Source organism: Raphanus sativus, chromosome 5, assembly GCF_000801105.2.
Source record: "Raphanus sativus cultivar WK10039 chromosome 5, ASM80110v3, whole genome shotgun sequence".
Lineage (NCBI taxonomy): Eukaryota > Viridiplantae > Streptophyta > Magnoliopsida > Brassicales > Brassicaceae > Raphanus > Raphanus sativus.
The window spans coordinates 20836788-20857432 of record NC_079515.1 but is presented as its reverse complement, the minus strand read 5'-3'; the positions used below and the strand labels follow the sequence as shown (position 1 = coordinate 20857432).

At 31.7% G+C, this 20645-nt stretch overlaps 2 pseudogenes; one reads left to right on the top strand and one right to left on the bottom strand.

Annotated features, from left to right (window-relative positions):
* Nucleotides 1-3113: 3113 nt before the first annotated feature.
* On the top strand, nt 3114-10702 carry LOC108857299 (probable phospholipid-transporting ATPase 12; annotated as a pseudogene).
* A 717-nt stretch (nt 10703-11419) lies between these two features.
* Nucleotides 11420-14189, bottom strand: LOC108857205 (glutathione gamma-glutamylcysteinyltransferase 2-like; annotated as a pseudogene).
* Between the last annotated feature and the right edge of the window lie 6456 nt (nt 14190-20645).

Here is a 20645-nt window from a genome sequence, read left to right as displayed (position 1 = left end):
AAAGAGCCATCATCTCGAGAGGGCGTATTAGAGACAAATGTCCTACATCAGATATTGGAAGGGATGTTTAATAATATATAAGATAGATGAGCCACTCCACTAATCACCAATTGGTTTGAAGTGTGAGGCCATCTAGCTTAACATTGTTTTCATGCACCATGTGCAGTAAGGAACTTTTAAGTCTAGTTTATATTTATTTATTTTAAATATTATAGATTTTAATATTTTCTTACTAATATTTAATATATATTAAATCAATTTGTATAAAACTAATAAAAATGATATATAATTGTATAATTATCAAAAGTTAAAGCTAAAAAATATTATTAGAATATGAATTATTACCATATTCTAATAAGTTTTCCAAAAATATAAATCAATATTAAATGAAATTATCCATGTCATATTTTTCCGGAGGCCATGTCATCAATTTTAGTAGCCATGTCATATTTGTTTTGTGAAATTGATTGTAGAGAAAACATGTGGCAAAATCATTTGGCAAATATAGTCTAGGGGATATACATTGTGATGTAATCAGTTGCTCCAACTTGTATTGGTTCTTTATGATTTGCTTTCTGCACACTACCATCTGAAAGAAATTGAACAAGGGGAGAGATCACGGTGAGAGATGGGATTTCAAGATTTATATTAGAGGAGTTTATGGACTTTAGTAATAGTGACAGTACAAATACTCATGGCTTGATCAGGTTTGCCAAGGTTTCGTCATCTTTAAGACATTTACAGATTTCTGTTGATGATGATGAGGTCTTTACTTGCAGTTGCATTCCTATTTTTAGACACCAACAAACTCAACCTCTTCAGCTTGTAATTGCATCTGGCGTTTTATATAGGGTATGTTCGTTTCACCATTTCACCATCTGTCATCTCCTGATCCTTTTGTATGATCCATCTACATGATACATTCAAATTTTATGGAATGTTTGTTTGTTCATTTAAGTGACTCATCTAGATAAATCATTTAAATGGATCTTATGTTTGTTTGTCCATTCAAATCACTTATTTAGATGAATCATCTAAACAAATTACTAAAATATCCTTATTTTGATTTAGCCATATACTTAACATTAATTTCAACTATATAAACTTTAATTATTTAATATAATATATTTACAACAGAGTTATTTTAAAATTATAATTTTGGCGGGAAACCGTGTTTTGCGGTGTTGGTGGAAAACACGTTTTTGGAGTTTTGGCGAGAAAATACGTTTCTTTTGCGGTTTTGGCGGGAAATGCATTTTTGCGGTATTTGCGAAAAATCACGTTTTTGTTTTTTGGTAGGAAACCACATTTTGGCGGTTTCTGAGGGAAACTGCGTCTTTGGAGTTTTGCGGGGAGTCACGTTTTTACGGTTTTGGCGAAAAATGCATTTTTGCGGGAAACCACCCTTTTGGAGTTTTTGCGAGAAGCCACGTTTTAAAGTTTTGACGGGAAATTACGTTTTTGCGGTTTTGTCGGGAACCTCATTTTTTTGATTTTGGCGGGAAACTACGATTTTATTGTTTGGCAGAAAATGCAAGCTTAGAGAACTTAGGACTTACGTGGTTCGACTAGCAAGGCATGACCTAGAACGTCCGACCTCCTCTTGTTCTATTTTTATCTTGTTCGCAGACCTCTGGTCCTCTCTGGATCCTCCTTTTGTATCTTCTCTTTATTTTTCAAGATCATAATCAGCAACAAACTTTCTCTTTCCCGTGTCTTTCTTAGCACCATCATCATCATCACTTTTGATGAGTGCTGTCTCATGTTTTTGACTTTCTTCGTTAACTTTGGAGTCTTCAGTATTTACTATCTCATTTGGTTGGTTTCGAACAAGCTTTCTCTTTTGGTTTCGTTAAACTACTTTGATCTTCATTTTATCCGCCTGAGGGATGTCCAAAGGAGTCTTAATCCACAACAAGGATATCCGCCGCGGCAATAGCGAAGAAGATAAAAGAAATCCTTATGATCTGCTCTAGCACAAAGGTTAAAAACTATCACAAAAATAAAATTAATCCTTGCACCAATCTCTTGGTTCCTGTATTGGTTCCTGTACAAGGAACCAAAAGCTAACTGCATTGGCAACTAAACAAGTTGAATTTACTAACAATACATAAAAGTAAGAATTCACATTCAGCTATTTAATACTTAACAATTTTACACTGCCATGTTGGTATCCATAGTCCGAGTTCCTTCTTAATAACTACGATCTCAACCACATATAGGTGAGATATCAAAGCCCAACAAAAAAAAACTGCTTCAACCCAAAATACAAAAAAAACTAAGAACTAAAAAGCAAAGCTGCCAAAGACAAACCCTAGTTTGCCTAAAAAACATGAGTTTATTTTCTTAGTAGGCAGCATCCTTATGAGCCTGTGACTTCATTTTTCTTTCGGGAAGTGCAGTCGCGCATTCAAAGGCCTTGGTCCTCTTGTCTTCCTATCAAATCCTTTAACACACACATATCCTACAAGTGAAAACTAACATATCCTCTTGTCTTCCTATCAAATCCTTTAACACACACATATCCACATATCCTATGATGATGGAGGAACTTTGGTCTGGAATCTCACCATATATATATATATATATACACATATATATATATATATAGTTAGGTTGGGGAAAGGGAAGAAGTTGAAGAGGGCATGCGCTGTTGAATGATACAATTATTGATCTTGATAGTGGGGAATGTAGGGGTGGGCACGGAGCGGATATCCGGAATTTTAAGGATATCCGTGATCCGATCCGTGCTTTACGAATATTCGATTTTTCGATCCGATCCAATCCGTAACTCTTCGGATATCCGATTTTTTCCGGGTATCCGATTCGATCCGTAAAAAATTAAAAAAATAAATAAAAATAAAAGAAAAAGAAGAAAATCTGAAATAAAATAATAATATTTCATTACTTTTTTATAAGAAAGTATTAGTTTACCTGAAATATGTACAAAAAATAGAGAAAAAGTATTTAATTTTTCACTATTAAACATATACAAAAGAATATAAAAATCCATATACAATACTTTGTTTCAAAAAAAAAAAATCCATATACAATACTTGTCTACTAATTTTTTTCTTTTACCAAAAAGCCCATGCCTATTTGAGTCAGCAAACAAATGGTCTGCGTCGGAGTGAACAATATACTGGGAAAAAATCTTTGGCAATTTTTTTTCCTCTTCAGAAACTATTATGTCTTACAATCTTCATTTTCTCTCTATCAGAACCCTTCTTTTGTCCTACTCCTATTTACAGATCTGTTCAGGTATATCTCCTTATCTTTTATGTTATTCTTGATTGACTTTAATTCAACAGATTTTTTTAAAAAAATTTCAGATCAATTTTTATGACGTTTCCGATAATTTTGATTTTTGAGTCCTATGATCGACAAGAGTAAAATTATAATCTAACTATCTGTAATTCGATTGTTTGTCTCTTTTTTTTTAAATTCAGATTGTTACTCTCCAGTGCAATGCTATTCAGACACAACTGAAAGATGTGGTCTTTTTTTTTCCGTATATGTGTCTGTATAAACAACTTGAGATTTAGTCTGAAAATAATTTGTAATTTTTAAGGGGTTTAGTGATTTAGCTAATCAATCGACATTTTATAGGAAAAGTTTTCAACCCTCTCTCTCCAGTGTAATGTTTTTTCAGACACAACTAAAAGATGTGTTCTGAAAAAAAAAAAATTAATAATTAAATTTTTGTGACATCTTTGTTTCAGGTAATTATGTACAACCATATATAAAATAAAGTAGTTTGTCAAAAATCATCATATATTGGAAGTATACAACTAATGAGTAATGATTCAATTTTATTATCCGACAATTGTTTTTATTATGGTAAACATTGATTTCAATGAAATATAGGCTTACTTTTGATGGACCAACTAAACATATGCAAACATCGTAGTAAATTTAATAATTCTTGAAATATTTTTCACACAATTAAACAGTATTAGTTTACCAAACTATTAATTTTGAAATTAATATGGTCAGGATTCTTAATTGACCTGAAATATATACAAAAATAGAGAAAGTTTATTTAATTTTTCACTATTAAACATATACAAAAGAATATAAAAATCCATATATAATACTTTGTTTCAAACAAAAAAAAATCCATATACAATACTTGTCTACTCAGTTTTTTCCGGGAAAATCGCATTTTAAACACTCAAAATGTCACTTACTAACACTTTAAACACTGAATTTTTTTTGCTAGCACTTTAAACCTTCAAAATGACAATTTTATCATAACGAACCTCCAACCACATTTTAATGTTCATATGTGACCGGTACTATTCATTTTGCAGGTAAAAATGCTGACATGTCGGTCTTTTAAAAAAAAAATAATAATAAAAATACATAAAAAATCGAAAAAACTGTATAAAATTCAAAAGTTCAAAAATATAAAAATTAAAATTCCAAACTTAAAAATATAATTAATTATTAAAAATTCTAAAATATAAAAATAAGATTTTAAATTAAAATTTAAAACGAAAATAGAATTTTAAAAATTCAGAAATAAGATCTAAAATTAAAAATTCAAACTTAGAAATTAAAAGTAGTAAATATCTAACCAAAAATTCATATTAAAAAAAATTCATCCAATGACAGTAAATGTAACTTATGACGATATCAAAACTTTCCACCATCAAAAACAATATATATCAAAATTTGCCACCATCAAAAACTTGTATGTTATTTTTATGACCCGGTTATCCGGACACCTTAGGAACCCGACTAGCACCTAAGTACACCTCCACAAATGGCATTTCGGGGGCAGCCGATTTCTTCTCATGTTAATTGGGGGTGGCCACACACGGGGCTAATAATTCTCTCAAATAAACAATTTTAAGTTTTTATCCCAAAAATATTTTCTAAGAAGAAAAATGACTAAAATATTTCATTAAAGAGACAAAATAATTTTATACCCAAGATATATAAATATAAATAATTAAATAAAATTTAATTTAATTTAATTTATTTTAAATATTTTTGATCTTATCTTCAAATTTTTTATTTAAAATTTTAAGTTTGAAATTTAATTTTAGATCTTATTTTTTAATTTTTTAATTTTTTTTAATATTTTACTTTCAATTTTTAGATTTGACATTTTAATTTTAGATCTTTTTTAAAAAAAAATTTAGATTTTTTAATATTTTATTTTATTTTTAAGTTTGAATTTTTTGTTTCTATATTTTTGATTTTTTTTAAATTTTCGAATATATTTTATATTTTTTACATTTTTTCCAGTTTTCGAATTTTATGTCAATTTTATTTTTTTATTAATTTTTTTTAAAAAAAGAGACCGACACGTCATCATTTTGACCTGCAAAATGAACAGTATCGGTCACCTATGAACAGTAAAACGTGGTTGGAGGTTTGTTATGATAAAAATGATGAACGGTATCGGTCATCTATGAACACAAACTTCCATTGACCATATCATTTTAGTCATATCGTTAGTCAACAGTTATAGTTGATTAAAAGTATGCCTAAAATGGCTTTTAAAGTTGATGATTTTTTGTGCCCAAAAATATTTTTTCTTACTTTTAGAATAAATACATTTAGTAGCTAGAATTTCTTATAAAAATAAATATTGAATAAAGAAAATATAATTTTTCATTATTTCTTCAAATGAATTATATTCTAAAATAGTCAGTTAACATATCATTAGTTTAATAATTATTTATTTAAAAGAATATATTTATTAAAAAATTGTTAAGACTAGTTATGTCAGTTTTGTAACTATTCATAGAGTTTGGATTATGTTTCATAATTTTATTGTCAAAGTTGATGTTTTTTTTATTCTTTATAAAGCGTTGATTTATATTTTTTTTTCCAAAAAAAGACATCAATTTTGACAATAAAATTATGAACATAATCCAAACTCTATGGATAGTTGCAAAACTGAGATAATTATTCCTTATAACTTTTTAATAAATAATTTTTTAATAAATAGTTATTAAACTAACGATATGTTAACTAACTATTTTAGAATATAAAGAAAATTATTTAAATATTCATTTGAAGAAAATAATGAAAATTATATTTATTTATTCAGTATTTATTTTATAAAAAATTTCTAATTACTAAATAATTTATTCTAAAAGTTAGATAATTTATATTTTTTGTCAAAAAAATCATCAACTTTCAAAGTCGTTTTAGGCCTACTGTTAGTCAGCTATAACTGTTGACTAACGATAAGACTAAAATGATATGATCAATTGAAGTTTGTGACTAAAAGGACTTGTCAACTAAATTTGGTGATTTAAATGGTCCAAATGAAAATTCATGTTTTTTTCAACCAAATTTGAAAATTCGTGATTTAAATGACAATTTTCCCAAACAACTTGAGATTTAGTCTGAAAAAAAAAATTGTAATTTTTAAGGGGTTTAGTTAATCAGTCGACATTTTATAGGAAAAGTTTTCAACCCTCTCTCTCCAGTGTAATGTTTTTTCAGACACAACTAAAAGATGTGTTCTGAAAATGTCAAATTTTCAGGGTTTTGGAGATTCTGAAGGTGAGAGAGAGAGAGAGAGGGAGCAATGGCGGCAGGAGGTGAAAGGAAGCGCAGAAGGAGGAGGAAGTTACAGTTAAGCAAGCTGTTCACACTATCAGCTAAAGCTTGTTTCAAGCCAGCACATTCTGAGATTGGACGATCTGGTTTCTCTCGTGTGGTTTACTGCAACCAACCTGAATCATCTGATGATGATTACTGCGACAACTACGTGAGGACCACCAAGTACACTCTCCCCAGCTTCCTCCCTAAATCACTCTTCGAGCAGTTCAGGAGAGTCGCCAACTTCTACTTCCTTGTCGTTGGCATCTTGTCTTTAACTCCTCTTGCTCCTTACACTGCTGTCAGCGCCATTGTTCCCTTGACTTTTGTTATCCTTGCTACTATGGTTAAAGAAGGTGTTGAAGATTGGCGCAGGAAACAGCAGGTACCCTTTCAACTTCCTATGACTGGTTCTTAGACTTGATGATCTTTACTAGGATGCTCTGTTTTGAATGAACATGTGTTGTTATCTTGTTTTGGATCTATACTTTAGGTGAGATTGAGTTAAATTGCTCAGAACTTTATTTGTTTTATATTTGGACACACCCATTTGACAGCTATAGTATCACTCTCTACTTCATTTGCAGATTGATATAATTCTGATTGTGTCGTGCTTTTTAGGATATTGAGGTGAATAGTAGAAAAGTTGGAGTGCACCGAGGCAATGGTGATTTCGATCTTAAGGAGTGGAAGACACTAAGAGTTGGGGATATAGTGAAGGTGGAGAAAAACGATTTCTTTCCTGCAGACCTTGTCCTACTTTCTTCTAGCTACGAGGATGCTGTTTGCTATGTTGAGACAATGAACCTCGACGGGGAAACGAATCTGAAGCTTAAACAAGGACTAGAAGTCACCATGTCAATGAGTGAAGAAGTCGACTTCAGGGACTTTGTGGCTTTGATAAAATGCGAGGATCCTAATGCTAACTTGTATTCCTTTGTCGGCACTATGGAGCTTAAGGGAGCAAAGTACCCTCTCTCACCACAACAGCTTCTTCTAAGGGGATCAAAACTGAGGAACACAGACTATATCTATGGGGTTGTTATCTTCACGGGTCCTGATACAAAGGTTGTCCAGAACTCAACAGAGCCTCCTTCAAAGAGAAGCATGATCGAGAGGAAGATGGATAAGATCATATACCTCATGTTCCTTAAACTTTCACCACCACAGTCAGTGATAGTGCGGGATGAAGATGGCAAACTCCTTTTACTTTGTAAAGGGGCAGACAGGTATGACTTTTAGTAACTCAGGTATAAATAAACTGGTTTTTAAATTTCTTTTCATCGCGCAGTGTCATGTTTGAAAGACTCTCTGGAAACGGTAGAGAGTATGAAGAGGAAACTCGAGACCATGTGAACGAGTATGCTGATGCTGGTTTGAGAACTTTGATACTTGCCTACCGTGAACTCGATGAGATAGAATACGAGGTGTTCACTGAGAGAATCAGTGAGGCCAAGAGTTCGGTTAGTGCTGATCGAGAAGCACTGATAGATGAAGTCACGGAGAAGATTGAGAAAGATCTGGTTCTACTTGGAGCTACCGCGGTTGAGGATAAACTCCAAAATGGGGTAAGCTGCTATTACACAACCTAAATTACAGTTTGGTGAGCTTCGTTGAGTTGAACAAGAAAAGTGAAACTCTTTTTTCATCCTCTCTTTTGCCTTTCTTCCAGGTTCCTGATTGCATTGATAAGCTTGCTCAAGCAGGAATAAAGATTTGGGTTTTGACAGGAGACAAGATGGAGACTGCTATCAACATTGGGTATTGATTTGTAGGCACATCCTGATTATAATTACTTATGACACTTCTGCACTCACTCTTGCTCACTCTCTGACTCTACCTGTGTCTGTACATCTTTGACAGCTTCGCTTGTAGTTTGCTCAGACGAGAAATGAAACAGATCATAATAAACTTGGAGACCCCTGAAATCCAGCAGTTGGAAAAATCCGGTGAAAAAGATGTCATTGCAGAGGTGACAACTTCTTTTGTTACATTGTTTTGATGTATTAATCTCACGTGTAACTATTTTCTTGCAGGCTTTGAAGGAAAATGTACTGCGTCAGATAACTAATGGAAAGGTTCAAGTAAAAAATTCTGGTGGAAACTCTGAGGCCTTTGCTTTAATCATTGATGGAAAATCACTTGCTTATGCATTGGAGGATGATCTGAAATACATGTTTCTTGAGGAGGCCACTGGTTGTGCGTCAGTGATTTGTTGTCGTTCATCACCAAAACAGAAAGCACTGGTACAGTTTTTTGGTTTATCTTTCATATATTAAGTGGCTGCCTAGTATTTTTTTCCTCAAGATGCATATTGCACTAGGTGACAAGACTAGTCAAAAATGGAAGCGGTCAGACGACTCTGGCAATTGGAGATGGCGCAAATGATGTTGGAATGCTTCAAGAAGCAGATATAGGAGTTGGGATCAGTGGAGTGGAAGGATTGCAGGTTCTTTAAAGAATCTCAGAGCAATCATTTTCAGTTTTTGTTGGAAACTTTGCTTAATCCTTGTTGATTTTGCAGGCTGTAATGTCCAGCGACATTGCCATTGCTCAGTTTAGGTATCTGGAGCGTTTGTTACTCGTCCATGGACACTGGTGTTACAGGAGAATCTCAAAAATGGTACTGTTGAACCGCAAGTTTTGATCATTCTTTGAGCTGATGCAGTTATCTCTCAATACTTGTGTTTTCTCTCATATGCAGATTTGCTACTTCTTCTACAAGAACATCACATTTGGTTTCACTCTCTTTTTATATGAGGCATACACTTCATTCTCTACTACACCTGCTTACAATGACTGGTATCTATCTCTCTATAGCGTCCTCTTCTCGTCTCTTCCTGTTATTTGTTTGGGAATCTTCGACCAGGACGTATCTGCCCGGTTTTGTCTCAAGGTATATAAACAATCATTCTAATCCTTTCCAGGTATAGTGAGTTTTTAACCCAATGTCTTCTTGCTTGTTTGCTGTAACAGTTCCCTGTATTGTACCAAGAAGGTGTGCAGAATCTCCTCTTTAGTTGCCGCGGGATACTCAGTTGGATGTTCCATGGCTTCTGCAGCGCAATAATCATTTTCTTCCTCTGCAAAACCTCTCTTGAATCTCAAGCTTTCAACCACCAAGGGAAACCCGCAGGGAGAGATACCTTTGGAGGAACAATGTACACATGTGTGGTGTGGGTTGTGAGTTTGCAGATGGTATTGACAATCAGTTACTTCACAGTGATTCAGCATCTCGTCGTTTGGGGATCGGTGGTTGTATGGTATCTTTTCTTGACGGTGTACGGATCACTGCCGCCAAGGGTGTCTACAGATGCCTATATGGTCTTTCTTGAAGTTCTTGCGCCTTCGCCTTCTTACTGGATCACAACTCTCTTTGTGGTGATGTCCACGATGATGCCTTACTTTGTTTTCTCTGTATTCAGATGCAATTTTTCCCAATGTCTCATGGGACTATAAAGCTGCTTAAGTACGAGGATCAGTGCAATGACCCTGGGGAGTTAGAGTTGGTCAGACAGGCATCAGTAAGGCCTGCATTGGTTGGTTTCACAGCTAGAATAGAGGCCATAAAGAGATCGGTCATGAGATCTCATCAGACTCAACCTTGACAAGTGATTTGATTCTCTCAGTTTTTTTTTTTCTTGGGGGTTATAGTTACTTTTCAGGATGTAAATAGGACCAAATGAACTGCAAACTCGAGGGACAAGTGGTAGATCATTGCAATACTCTAGAGCACAGGGTCTTTTTTACTGGTTTATGAAGGTGCAGATTCTGATTATTGCGGCCTTGACCGGTAAAAAGACAAGAATTTTACAGATTCTGAATGTCAAGAAACATCTAATTATATTGGGAAACATTGGGAGAACGTACATAAAACGAGAGTAAAGAAAGATTTACAATATTACAGCCTTGTATTACTTACCTGTCTCTTCTTACCCCCAATGTCTTCAACGCAGTTAAATCTCGTTGAGCCTTCATCAAGGGAAAATCAATTTACTTACCAACGCTCGTCTTTGACAACGTACTCCATTGTTGGTTGCAAGAATTTTCCACAACTTCTTAATCTTGTGAGCAAGTTTACGAGGGACACAAATAGAAACACCACGCATTATGTTGACGACTCCTGGCCGATGCTACTGATCCAATAACAATCTTCTTGGATCATGTCCATATATAGAGTTTTATGCTGCTTTAGATGGAAGTTTACTTTTGATGATTCTTGGCATGTGTTTGCCTGGGTTAATCTTTCTGTCAAGTCTCATGTAAGATTTCAGATATTAGTAGTCTTAAGATAATTTCGTATTGGAACCGAAACATACTGTTCACTCATTCGTCTAGGTCTTGTTGAGTTATGACATGACTACACAAGTTGTGGTTTTGTATGGAGCTAGCAAGCTTCATAGTTCTTATTTGGTTATATTTGTCGAGAAGGAAGAATTATGCATTGTATAAAGTTTAAAAAGAGTCTTTAACTGGAACATAAATATTTCTCGTTTTGTTATATGCTAAGGTTTACAACTCTTTGGTTTGGTGAGGCTAACCCCAGAAGTTGTATATCTCTGTTTCATCAAAGGGCATGCGAAACATAGTAGAAATTTTATGAGGTTACATACTTGATTGATCCAAGAGTAGAAGTCTGAATTGATCCAACATTATTCTTAAGCATAAACAAGTAGAAATGAAAGCAAACAATGCCAATAGTAATGAACTTAAGTCTTTCCCCTTAACCACTCGGGCAAACCTGCTGCATGCACATTCAATATTAGTTCTTAAATATAACCTAACTTAAATAATAATGTTAACGAGAAACAAATCACTAAAGATAAACGAACGTGGTTCCGTGAGCAAACAATAACCATAACCATGCATAGAGAGGATGTGCATAAGTGTAGTATGATTAATCAATCCTTGCTTTACAACTATGTACTTAGTACATAGCTTTTGCCAGATTCAAACAGATCTCGCATGAGACCGTAAGAATGATATATATATATTGTGCGGACCATAAGGGATAAAATTAGACATTCAATGGTTGCTTAAGGTTTTGTTGGTTGTTGAGAAAAAAATGAGAGTGATTAGTGTGTTAGGCAGGAGCAGAGAGGTCTTCGTCTTCTTTATTCTCCTGGCATCTTTTTAGCAGCTGAAGCTGGCGTCGTAGATGCAACACCTGTCAACCAACACCAATATAAAACGAAAGCCTCATGAGATCTTAAAAGTCTTTAACTACACAAAAAAAACAAGAATTTGAAGTTAGCTTAGTTATTTTTTTTACCTCCTGTTGAAGCAGAGTGGGGAAGCTAACCATGGAAATGAGCTGTTTCATCTCTTGCAAAAGTGATTGGTCTTTGATACCTGACCATGTCTGTGGAGGTAAAGCCAACAGAAGAGCAGTGAACACATCATTCCCGGATGGGTAAGCCTTCCCTTTATCCTCACCAACACCTTTGATGCAAAACAATATAAACTAGACTAATAAGAACTCAATTTAGGGAGACATCATCGATCAGTCAATATTAGCAAAGATAAACCCCAAGTCCAAGAACAAACATACCTTTAATGCATTTCACACAATTTTTCCGAACAACAAGACTCATCTGATTCTGTTTCAGATAAGACTTCAGATCCTTGAGAACCTGCCTTGGCAAGAACATATGGCTGATTTTCTTCGTATTCGACAGAGAATAGAAACTTATCAACGTGTTTGAAAACTTCAGTGTCCTGCACTTGTTTCAGCAACTCTTGCTATAGTATAGGTAGAACCATTAAAACAGTGATGAATTAATTGGTGAAATATAAACTGGGAAAACTGAGTTGAGGAGAAAATCAACAAGAGAATACATATATATATATATATATATAATATATATATATAATATATATATATATATATATATATATATATGCCTTTAGTTCGAGCCTTGATTCCTCTTCTGAGCTGGAGATTTTTGGTTTATATCCTCTGTTCTTCTTATCTCAGCCATCCATCTGATAAATTGGTTGAAGTTTGAGGGAAGTGACTTAAATACAACATCTAAGATTCTTTCGATGGAATCAACATGTTGCGAGCCTACAAGAAGAGGAACATCTTCCTTCAAATACTTTGCTATGCTGGTCCAGCTCTCATCCTTACAACTCTGAAATAGATAATCTAGAAATCATCACTCACTCAAACTTGGGAAAAGAATGTTTTCTTAAAAGTTCACACTCACACAAAACGTAAGAAAGTGATTGATTGTCGCCGATAATGTGAAGACATATTAGAATAATAACATTAACCTGGTTCAAGACAACTAGCAGTAACTACAAATAGCACCACGACAATGGACTTACGAGAGTATAGAGTAATCCTGGTTCTCTGTGGGTCTAGATATAAGCATGAACCTGGAAGCAAAGGAGAACATCAGAGAAGCCAATTCGGCAAGAAAGAAGAGGATTTTATTCTTGAATCATAGAAGAAAAGCCTTTAAAAAGAAAGATGGTGTACCCTCTATGTCTCCCTGTTGACTCATCAATACTGTCCATAGCATCCCAAAGAAGTTTTAAGAGGAATCCAGTGAGGAGGATACTTGAAACGAGCGACCTCAAGAATCAAAGCCATATCTCTTTCAGCATTATAGCCACCAATAGGCGAAAAATGGCCTGTCCCAGTCTGCAACCAGAGTTAATTAAAATCAACATGAAACTTTCTAGCAAGAAACTAAAGAATTTTGAGCAATCACAAAACTTTGTAAAAACATCCAGATACACAGTTCATGCCAATAAAAAAAAAAAAAAGGGGTGTACGTACCTGCTTGAAAACTCCTCTGTGATAGGTAGAGATCATATGACAATTATCAGAAGTGGAACATCTCAAGACGTAACTGCGGAAATCATCAATAGTGCTCTGAGTAGTACGGAAAGCTTGGACTTTAGCACCAGAGCTATGAGCCAAACAGACAACTTTTCCAAACGTAATGCCCTTATCCTTGACAATCTCAAGCGGTTCGCAACATTCCAGCATTGATTCATCAAACCACCTCCAAGGCCCTAGGAGAGAAAATAAAAAATAAAAATCAAGAAACTGACAACCAAATAAATGTAAATACCTTTCCATTTTCTGCCGGGGTCAATAGAAAGAGAGTTCAAGTTCAAGACCATAGAAAGACTAGCTAATCCACAGTAGGCAGGCTCGGATTGCGTCTGAAAATAAGAAATCAGCCTGAAAAATCCTTCCATTGTGCCTTTCTGAAGGGCTTCATTGAAGATTTTCTGCATCACACATGGGATATATTCAAACTCTTCAGTGAGGTTAAAAGAAAAAAAAAAACTTAAAGACACTGACACAGAGGGGCTTGTTCTGAGTTTAGTCCTCAGTGACTGTTGATTGTCAAGCGAACGATCTTTTAAAAAAATTAATCTTTTGACGTTTGCTAATTCGCATACCCCCAAAACCCCTAATTAGCAAACGTCAAAAGATGCAGCTAAACCCCCAAAACCCCTAATTTCAAAGGAAAAAAAAAACACAATATTTGATGTTTTGTATTAATTCACATACTCAGATCTAATTCACAATATTTGATGTTTTGTAGTAAAACATCAAAGATTGTTTCAAAGTCGCTGAAGAGAAGACTCAATTGAATACAAATCCCCGGATTTAATGGATTCTCCGTGGAGAAGACTCATAATAATGTGTTAACCCCGGAATTTCATCCGGTTATTTATCCGGTTTACATCGGTTATGATTTTTAAAATTGTTGACCTTGACCAAGACAAATGGCTAAAAAATGCTAAAATTATACACAACCTGTTGTAAGAAAAAGACCAAACCTATGTCAAGAAAATAATTAAAAAAGATCTAATTTTCTAATGCAACTGGACGATCGTGTAGTGTACCATGCATCGCATGAAAGGCAGGTTAAGACTAATTAAAATTAAATCTTTGTTTTTTCTTTCCAGACAGCATTAAAACGATGGCTGATAACAACTGATAATTTATTCCTCTTGTTTATCATCTGTTTTAAGATCCTAACCTAATACATGACTGCACGTTAGACTATTCACAATCCTTTATATATGTATCATCAAATATTTAATTTCATAAAAAATGAAGTTCGTAAGATATTATAAAATTAAAAATAAATATATCATACATAATTAGTTTCATAAAAGGAAGTTCATAAAAATAATCTTAATATTAAAAATATATATTCAATTTATAACATAATCTTAAATAAGATATTATATATTTTAAAAGTGATAAAATAATTTTTATGTCAAACTATTTTCTAAGATGATAAAAATAATTTAGATAACATAAACCTTGATATCTTTAATGAACTAAAAATATTTTGAATTAATGTTTCTGTTTTATTTATTTTTTCAGAATGTTTTTTTTAATTTCATTTTTTTTACAGTTTCTATATTTTAACAAACTTTATAAAAATATTTAGGTGACTCACCAACATTTTTATGCGGGTATGATTATTATAAAAAACTAAGTATAATAATTTGGGTAATATTTTTATTAGTTTCAGTCTTTTTGTTTGTGTACTTTTATGTTATTTTAATTACAGTTATAACTTATGAGTTATTTAGGTGTGATGTTTTAATTTTGAAAAATATTTAACTTAGCCACAATTCTTATTTCTAAAATTTTATTTTGTTTAAATTTGGTATATTTTATTAATTTTAGTTAATGCTGTTAGTTATGAAATTATGATTGTAATATCATATTTTCATTATTTTGGTTAAATATCTTAGTTTCAATAAATTAAAACATTAAAACAAACATCATCTTCTTATTAATTTATATTAATATCTTATTAAGTTTTATAAGTAATGAAATGATTCAGAATATATTAATAAATAAAACAAATATCAACCAGTTGTTACATTTGTTTTTGCAAAACGTTTATATGCATAAGTTTTAAGCAATTAAATTATATTCATTTATGTATCTTTGAACTCATCAGCACTTATTTTATTTATTTTCATTTGATTTTACAACAACATATACTCAATTATATATAAAATTAATAAATATATTTATAAATCTAAGAAAACAACCAAACTAAATATTAAAATTAATCAAAATTTTAATTTATTAATAAAATAAGATTATGGTTGAATTTAGACAATTAGATGCAATTCGATATACCCAAATATTAACAAAACATATTAAAATTACATATCTAAAATTACATGTATAATCAAAATAACATAACTTTATCAATAAAAGTTATAAATATAAATTATGAAAAAAATAAAATAACATATTTTATTTATAATAAATCATACCTATAAATTCTAAAATAATGAAGATAAAAGAAGTTTTAATCAATTATAATATGATATTTATTTTATTAATATTTTTATCTGTGCATGAGCACATGAAAATCACCTAGTAGAGTATCATATCATATTTATTAGAGTATCATTCTTATCTTCGACTACGGAACATATCATAAGTGAACAAAAAGAGAGCTAAAGACTGCATTTTGATTAAACCAATTACACATAACCAAATAGTGATTGATACCATACTTTTAGAGAAGAACAAAAAGCATGAAGATTTGATTGTTTCCTTTCATCTCAAAAAACAGTAACAGAGAGAGAGAAAAAAGCATAAACTTTTTTGGATCGATGCTTTTTTACGCATTCGGATTCTAAAGCCTCCAAAAATTGGAATTGAAGAGACCCAACACATCCGGTAGTACCTTCCTCGCTAATCCCTTGTGTCCACTGGCAGCCGCCAGCGGTAAAACCACCGCCGATTCTTCTTCTTCTGCTGCTGCTTCTGCTTCCTCAACAGATCTCCTTCCAAGCTATTTTTGCACTAGTACCTCGTAAATCAGGTATCTTGCACTATTTTTGCACTAAGTCAAGTATCTTGTTTTTGAATGTTTTGTAGTAATTCAAGACTACTTGTTGGAGTCATGGTAATAATAAAACCATGAGACAGTTAAGATCAAGCTTCTGTTTTTTTTTCTCCATCTACTTCTCTTGTTTTTTCTCCAGCTACTTCTCTTATTTGTGTTAGCAACTTGATGTTTAGCTGAGAAGCTTTCTGTCTAATTTTGAATCCAATTCCAGACTGAGTCAAGTATCTTGTTTTTGAATGTTTTGTAGTAATTTAAGACTACGTGTTGGAGTCATGGTAATAATAAAACCATGAGACAATTAAGATCAAGCTTCTATTTTTTTTCTCCAACTACTTCTCTTGTTTGTGTTAGCAACTCGATGTTTAGCTGAGAAGCTTTATCTCCAATTTTGAATCCAATTCCAGACCGAGTCAAGTATCTTGTTTTTGAATGTTTTGTAGTAATTCAAGACTACGTGTTGGAGTCATGGTAATAATAAAACCATGAGACAATTATGATCGAACTTCTGTTTTTTTTTCTCCAGCTACTTCTCTTGTTTGTGTTAGCAACTCGATGTTTAGCTGAGAAGCTTTCTGTCCAATTTTGAATCCAATTCCAGACCGATGCATTAGAATTTACTAGTGGTTCTACCAGATCTGGTCTGGTCTGACCGGATTCGATGTTACAAACCAAAGCATATGTATCATGTGAGGAGAAGGAAACTGAGGTAAGGCTGGCATAAGAGAATGTTATCATTAACCACAAAGATAGGAAAAAGTAAACTCATCAACCGAAACTAAATTGGTATATATCTCCAAATCATTAACCACAAAGATAGAAAGACATTCAGGTTTATCGTATTGAAGATGATTCTAAAACAAGCTGCTCAAGTCTTAACCAAGAAACTATCTCAACTACCCAATAAAAAGATTTAGTAGTTTAAACTCAGTCTAACTAGATTAGCTAAATGTTAATGTAAACCTAAACTGTGTTATATATATCAAGGCACCAGATCACAGAAGTAAAAAAACTGAACTTACAAATGTCAAAAGCTGTGAAAGTGAGGAATTGTTTCCTGAAGAGAGAACATGGTTTCCAGTTTTTTTAGGGGATGACCTCACAGGGATGGACAAGGCAACCTTCTCAACTGCCAATGTCTTGTTGGGGTTCTTACCATCAGAAGCAAAGGAAGGAGATTCACCTGTCCCAACAAGATGGAAAGTAATTCATCAGCCCCAAACATTTTAAGATATATGTTCTTTCTTTTCAATAGTGTTGATGAAAAATAAATAAAAATAGTAATATTTACAAAGAATTACGTCTTCTTATGTATAATAATTTCAAAAATAGTAATAATACGATAAATCAGCAGTTTGATTATTACTTTTAAAGATGCCAATATTTCTAAAAAATTGTCTACTTCAAAATAAAACATAAATAAATATCAAATAAGGTAAGTTAGTAAAACTATAAAAAAAATATTATAAGTAACTTACTTTAATATGTAAAATATTTTTGAAATTCAAAAAAAAGTGCCAAAACTTTATATGATTATAACTAGGGGTGTAAATTTAAAACACGTTATTCAAATTTTAGGCTACATCCTATTGATACTATTCAAAAATTAAATATACTTGTCACAAATGATTTTAAATGTCCACATATTATCTCAAATCACCAAAAAAAAGCCATATTATTTTTTATTTTCTATTTATTAAAATTTCAAAATTATCAAAAAAATATTATTTCGAAATAATACATAAACTAAATAAAAGGTTTAATTATAAGCATAAAACATTATATATAACATGAAACATATTTCTTAAAATTAACATAAAAATAACTAATGAGGATAATTTTTAAATAAATTATTTAAAAGACTTGAAAACAATAAGAGCTTGGATTTAAGATGCAAGTCACATTCCTTTTAGTGATGTAAGATGGAATATAAGTTTTACCAATTTTCTTTCAACCGAGCACCGCCGTAACTGTGTTTATCGCTTTTCTGATCCACCCAGATCTACGAGACGAAGCTTGGCCCAAGAATACTCCTTCCCCATTTCCTCATCCAAGGCGTATTAAACCATTGTGCTCAGAGTGAGTTTGCGCATTTGTATTAACTTCAACCATCTTAAGATCCCATCGAAACTAAATAATGCATGTAAATAAAAACAAACAGATTAAGAGGAAGAATAAAAAAACAAAAAAACATAATAATAGCTTACTTAGATTCTGATGACTACCTGCAACACCACCTTTGTGTTGAGTTTAGTATATAGAATGCACAATCTATTCTGGAAACTCAATATTAGATTTCTTTTGCTATTAACATTAATCTTTTCTTCACTCATCAGAAAAGTTTCTGCATGTCAAGAAGACTTAAAAGACTAGGAAAAGGAAGCAAAATTTCAGTATTTGGTAATTTTGCCATTATCGGTGCTAGCTGCACTTGATATGCTTTGAAGGAGTGTGAGATTTGGTCATGGATCTCTCTTCATCTTAGACTTCTCGACTGCACTTTTTTTTTAGATAAGAGTTTATTTTTCTATTATTTGGTGTGGAAAAGATGAACGGTAGAACGACTAGAACATAATCGGCCAGTACCGATAATTTCTATTATTTGGACTTTAAATTTGGCTGTCTAGACTATCTACTTTAGTCCAATAGTTTGATTACTATAAACAAAGTCCACATATCTAACCCAAGAATGGAATTGTAATATGGGCACGTAATCTTATTCTATTTGAGTTAAGTCACTAAACAAATTAATTAAGTATATACACTAATTTTATGCACCGTTGATATTTTTTATGATTGCTTATTCTTTAGCAAAACCCATAAAAATTTATAATCTAGAGGAGCCCATTAAATTTTTCATTTTCTATGTAATCTATTTTCTGGAGCTCAATTATTTAATCAATTTTGAATTAGGTTAATATAATAGAAATGTCCCTAATAATCCAATATAACTAAATTTACTTATTGTTTAATAATAATTTTTAAATATATATATAAATCGTTAAATTCAGATGCTAAATTTTAAAATTTATAGTTTAGAATAACATAGATAATTAAAATATCATCATAATATTTTATGAAAGTAAAATTTATCGACATAAAATTAAGTTAAAAAAAAATTACCACGCCAAAAGCTAACATTGAGCAAAAAATAAATAACTACATTAAATTTTTAATATCAAAATTTTAAATTATGTGTTTTATAATAAGAACCGGTTTATTATTCAAAATTAATTGAAACCAAACCAGATTCGAATTGAAATCAAAATTTTTAACAGGTTTTTAATATTGTAATCCAAACCAAATCAGAAACAAAATAATCAAAAATCAAACCAAAAAGAAAATTGTAACCGCAATGAGAACCAAACGCATACCTAAACATATTAGTAAATAAATAGAAGGATTAATAGTTTTGTCAAAAAAATAATCATGCGTTTTGAAAGCTTAGATTAAAATCTCACCAATGCTGTTAAAACATAAACACTTTTTATCTACTTAGAAATAGTCTAGGTTTAACAATTACATTTATTTAAATTCTTATCATTTCTTCTACAACTAACGTAGTTACTATTAAATATTTACCATATCTTTCATTTTTTTTATAACTTTGGGGATCCGGCGATCGAGGTCAACTTAGTAATCCCACGAGGTCCGCAGTAGCTACGTATTCTTACCATTTAAGGCAGCCCGGGTGGCCAGCAGAGAAAATATATACCATATTTAACCAATTATTTTAATTTTTTATAACGGTATTTTAATATTTTTAAAATATGACATCTAAAAATTTCTTCTAAATATATTTTTTCTAATATTATATTTTAATAATATATTTTATAATGTAAATACACTTTCGTTTTAATATTTACTTTAAATAATAAAAGTTATAATTAATATTAACTATAATTAAAAACAAATACTAATACATTTTAATTTTGTATAATGAGAAATAACATTGTTATAATATTTATATATTTTTATATTCATAATTAAACACCTTAACCAATTAATAAATATAAAGTAACATAATTTATTTATTAACTATTTTATAAATGATAAAATGACAGTATAAAATATATTCATGAATTTTACAACAAACTTCAACTTGTTAAAAACTATTAAATTAAGATATATAAGCTAATAAATAAATTAAAATATGTAAATTAAAATTAAAGTATTAGAAAAATTAATATACATATCAAGTATGAGATGGGCTCAATGACA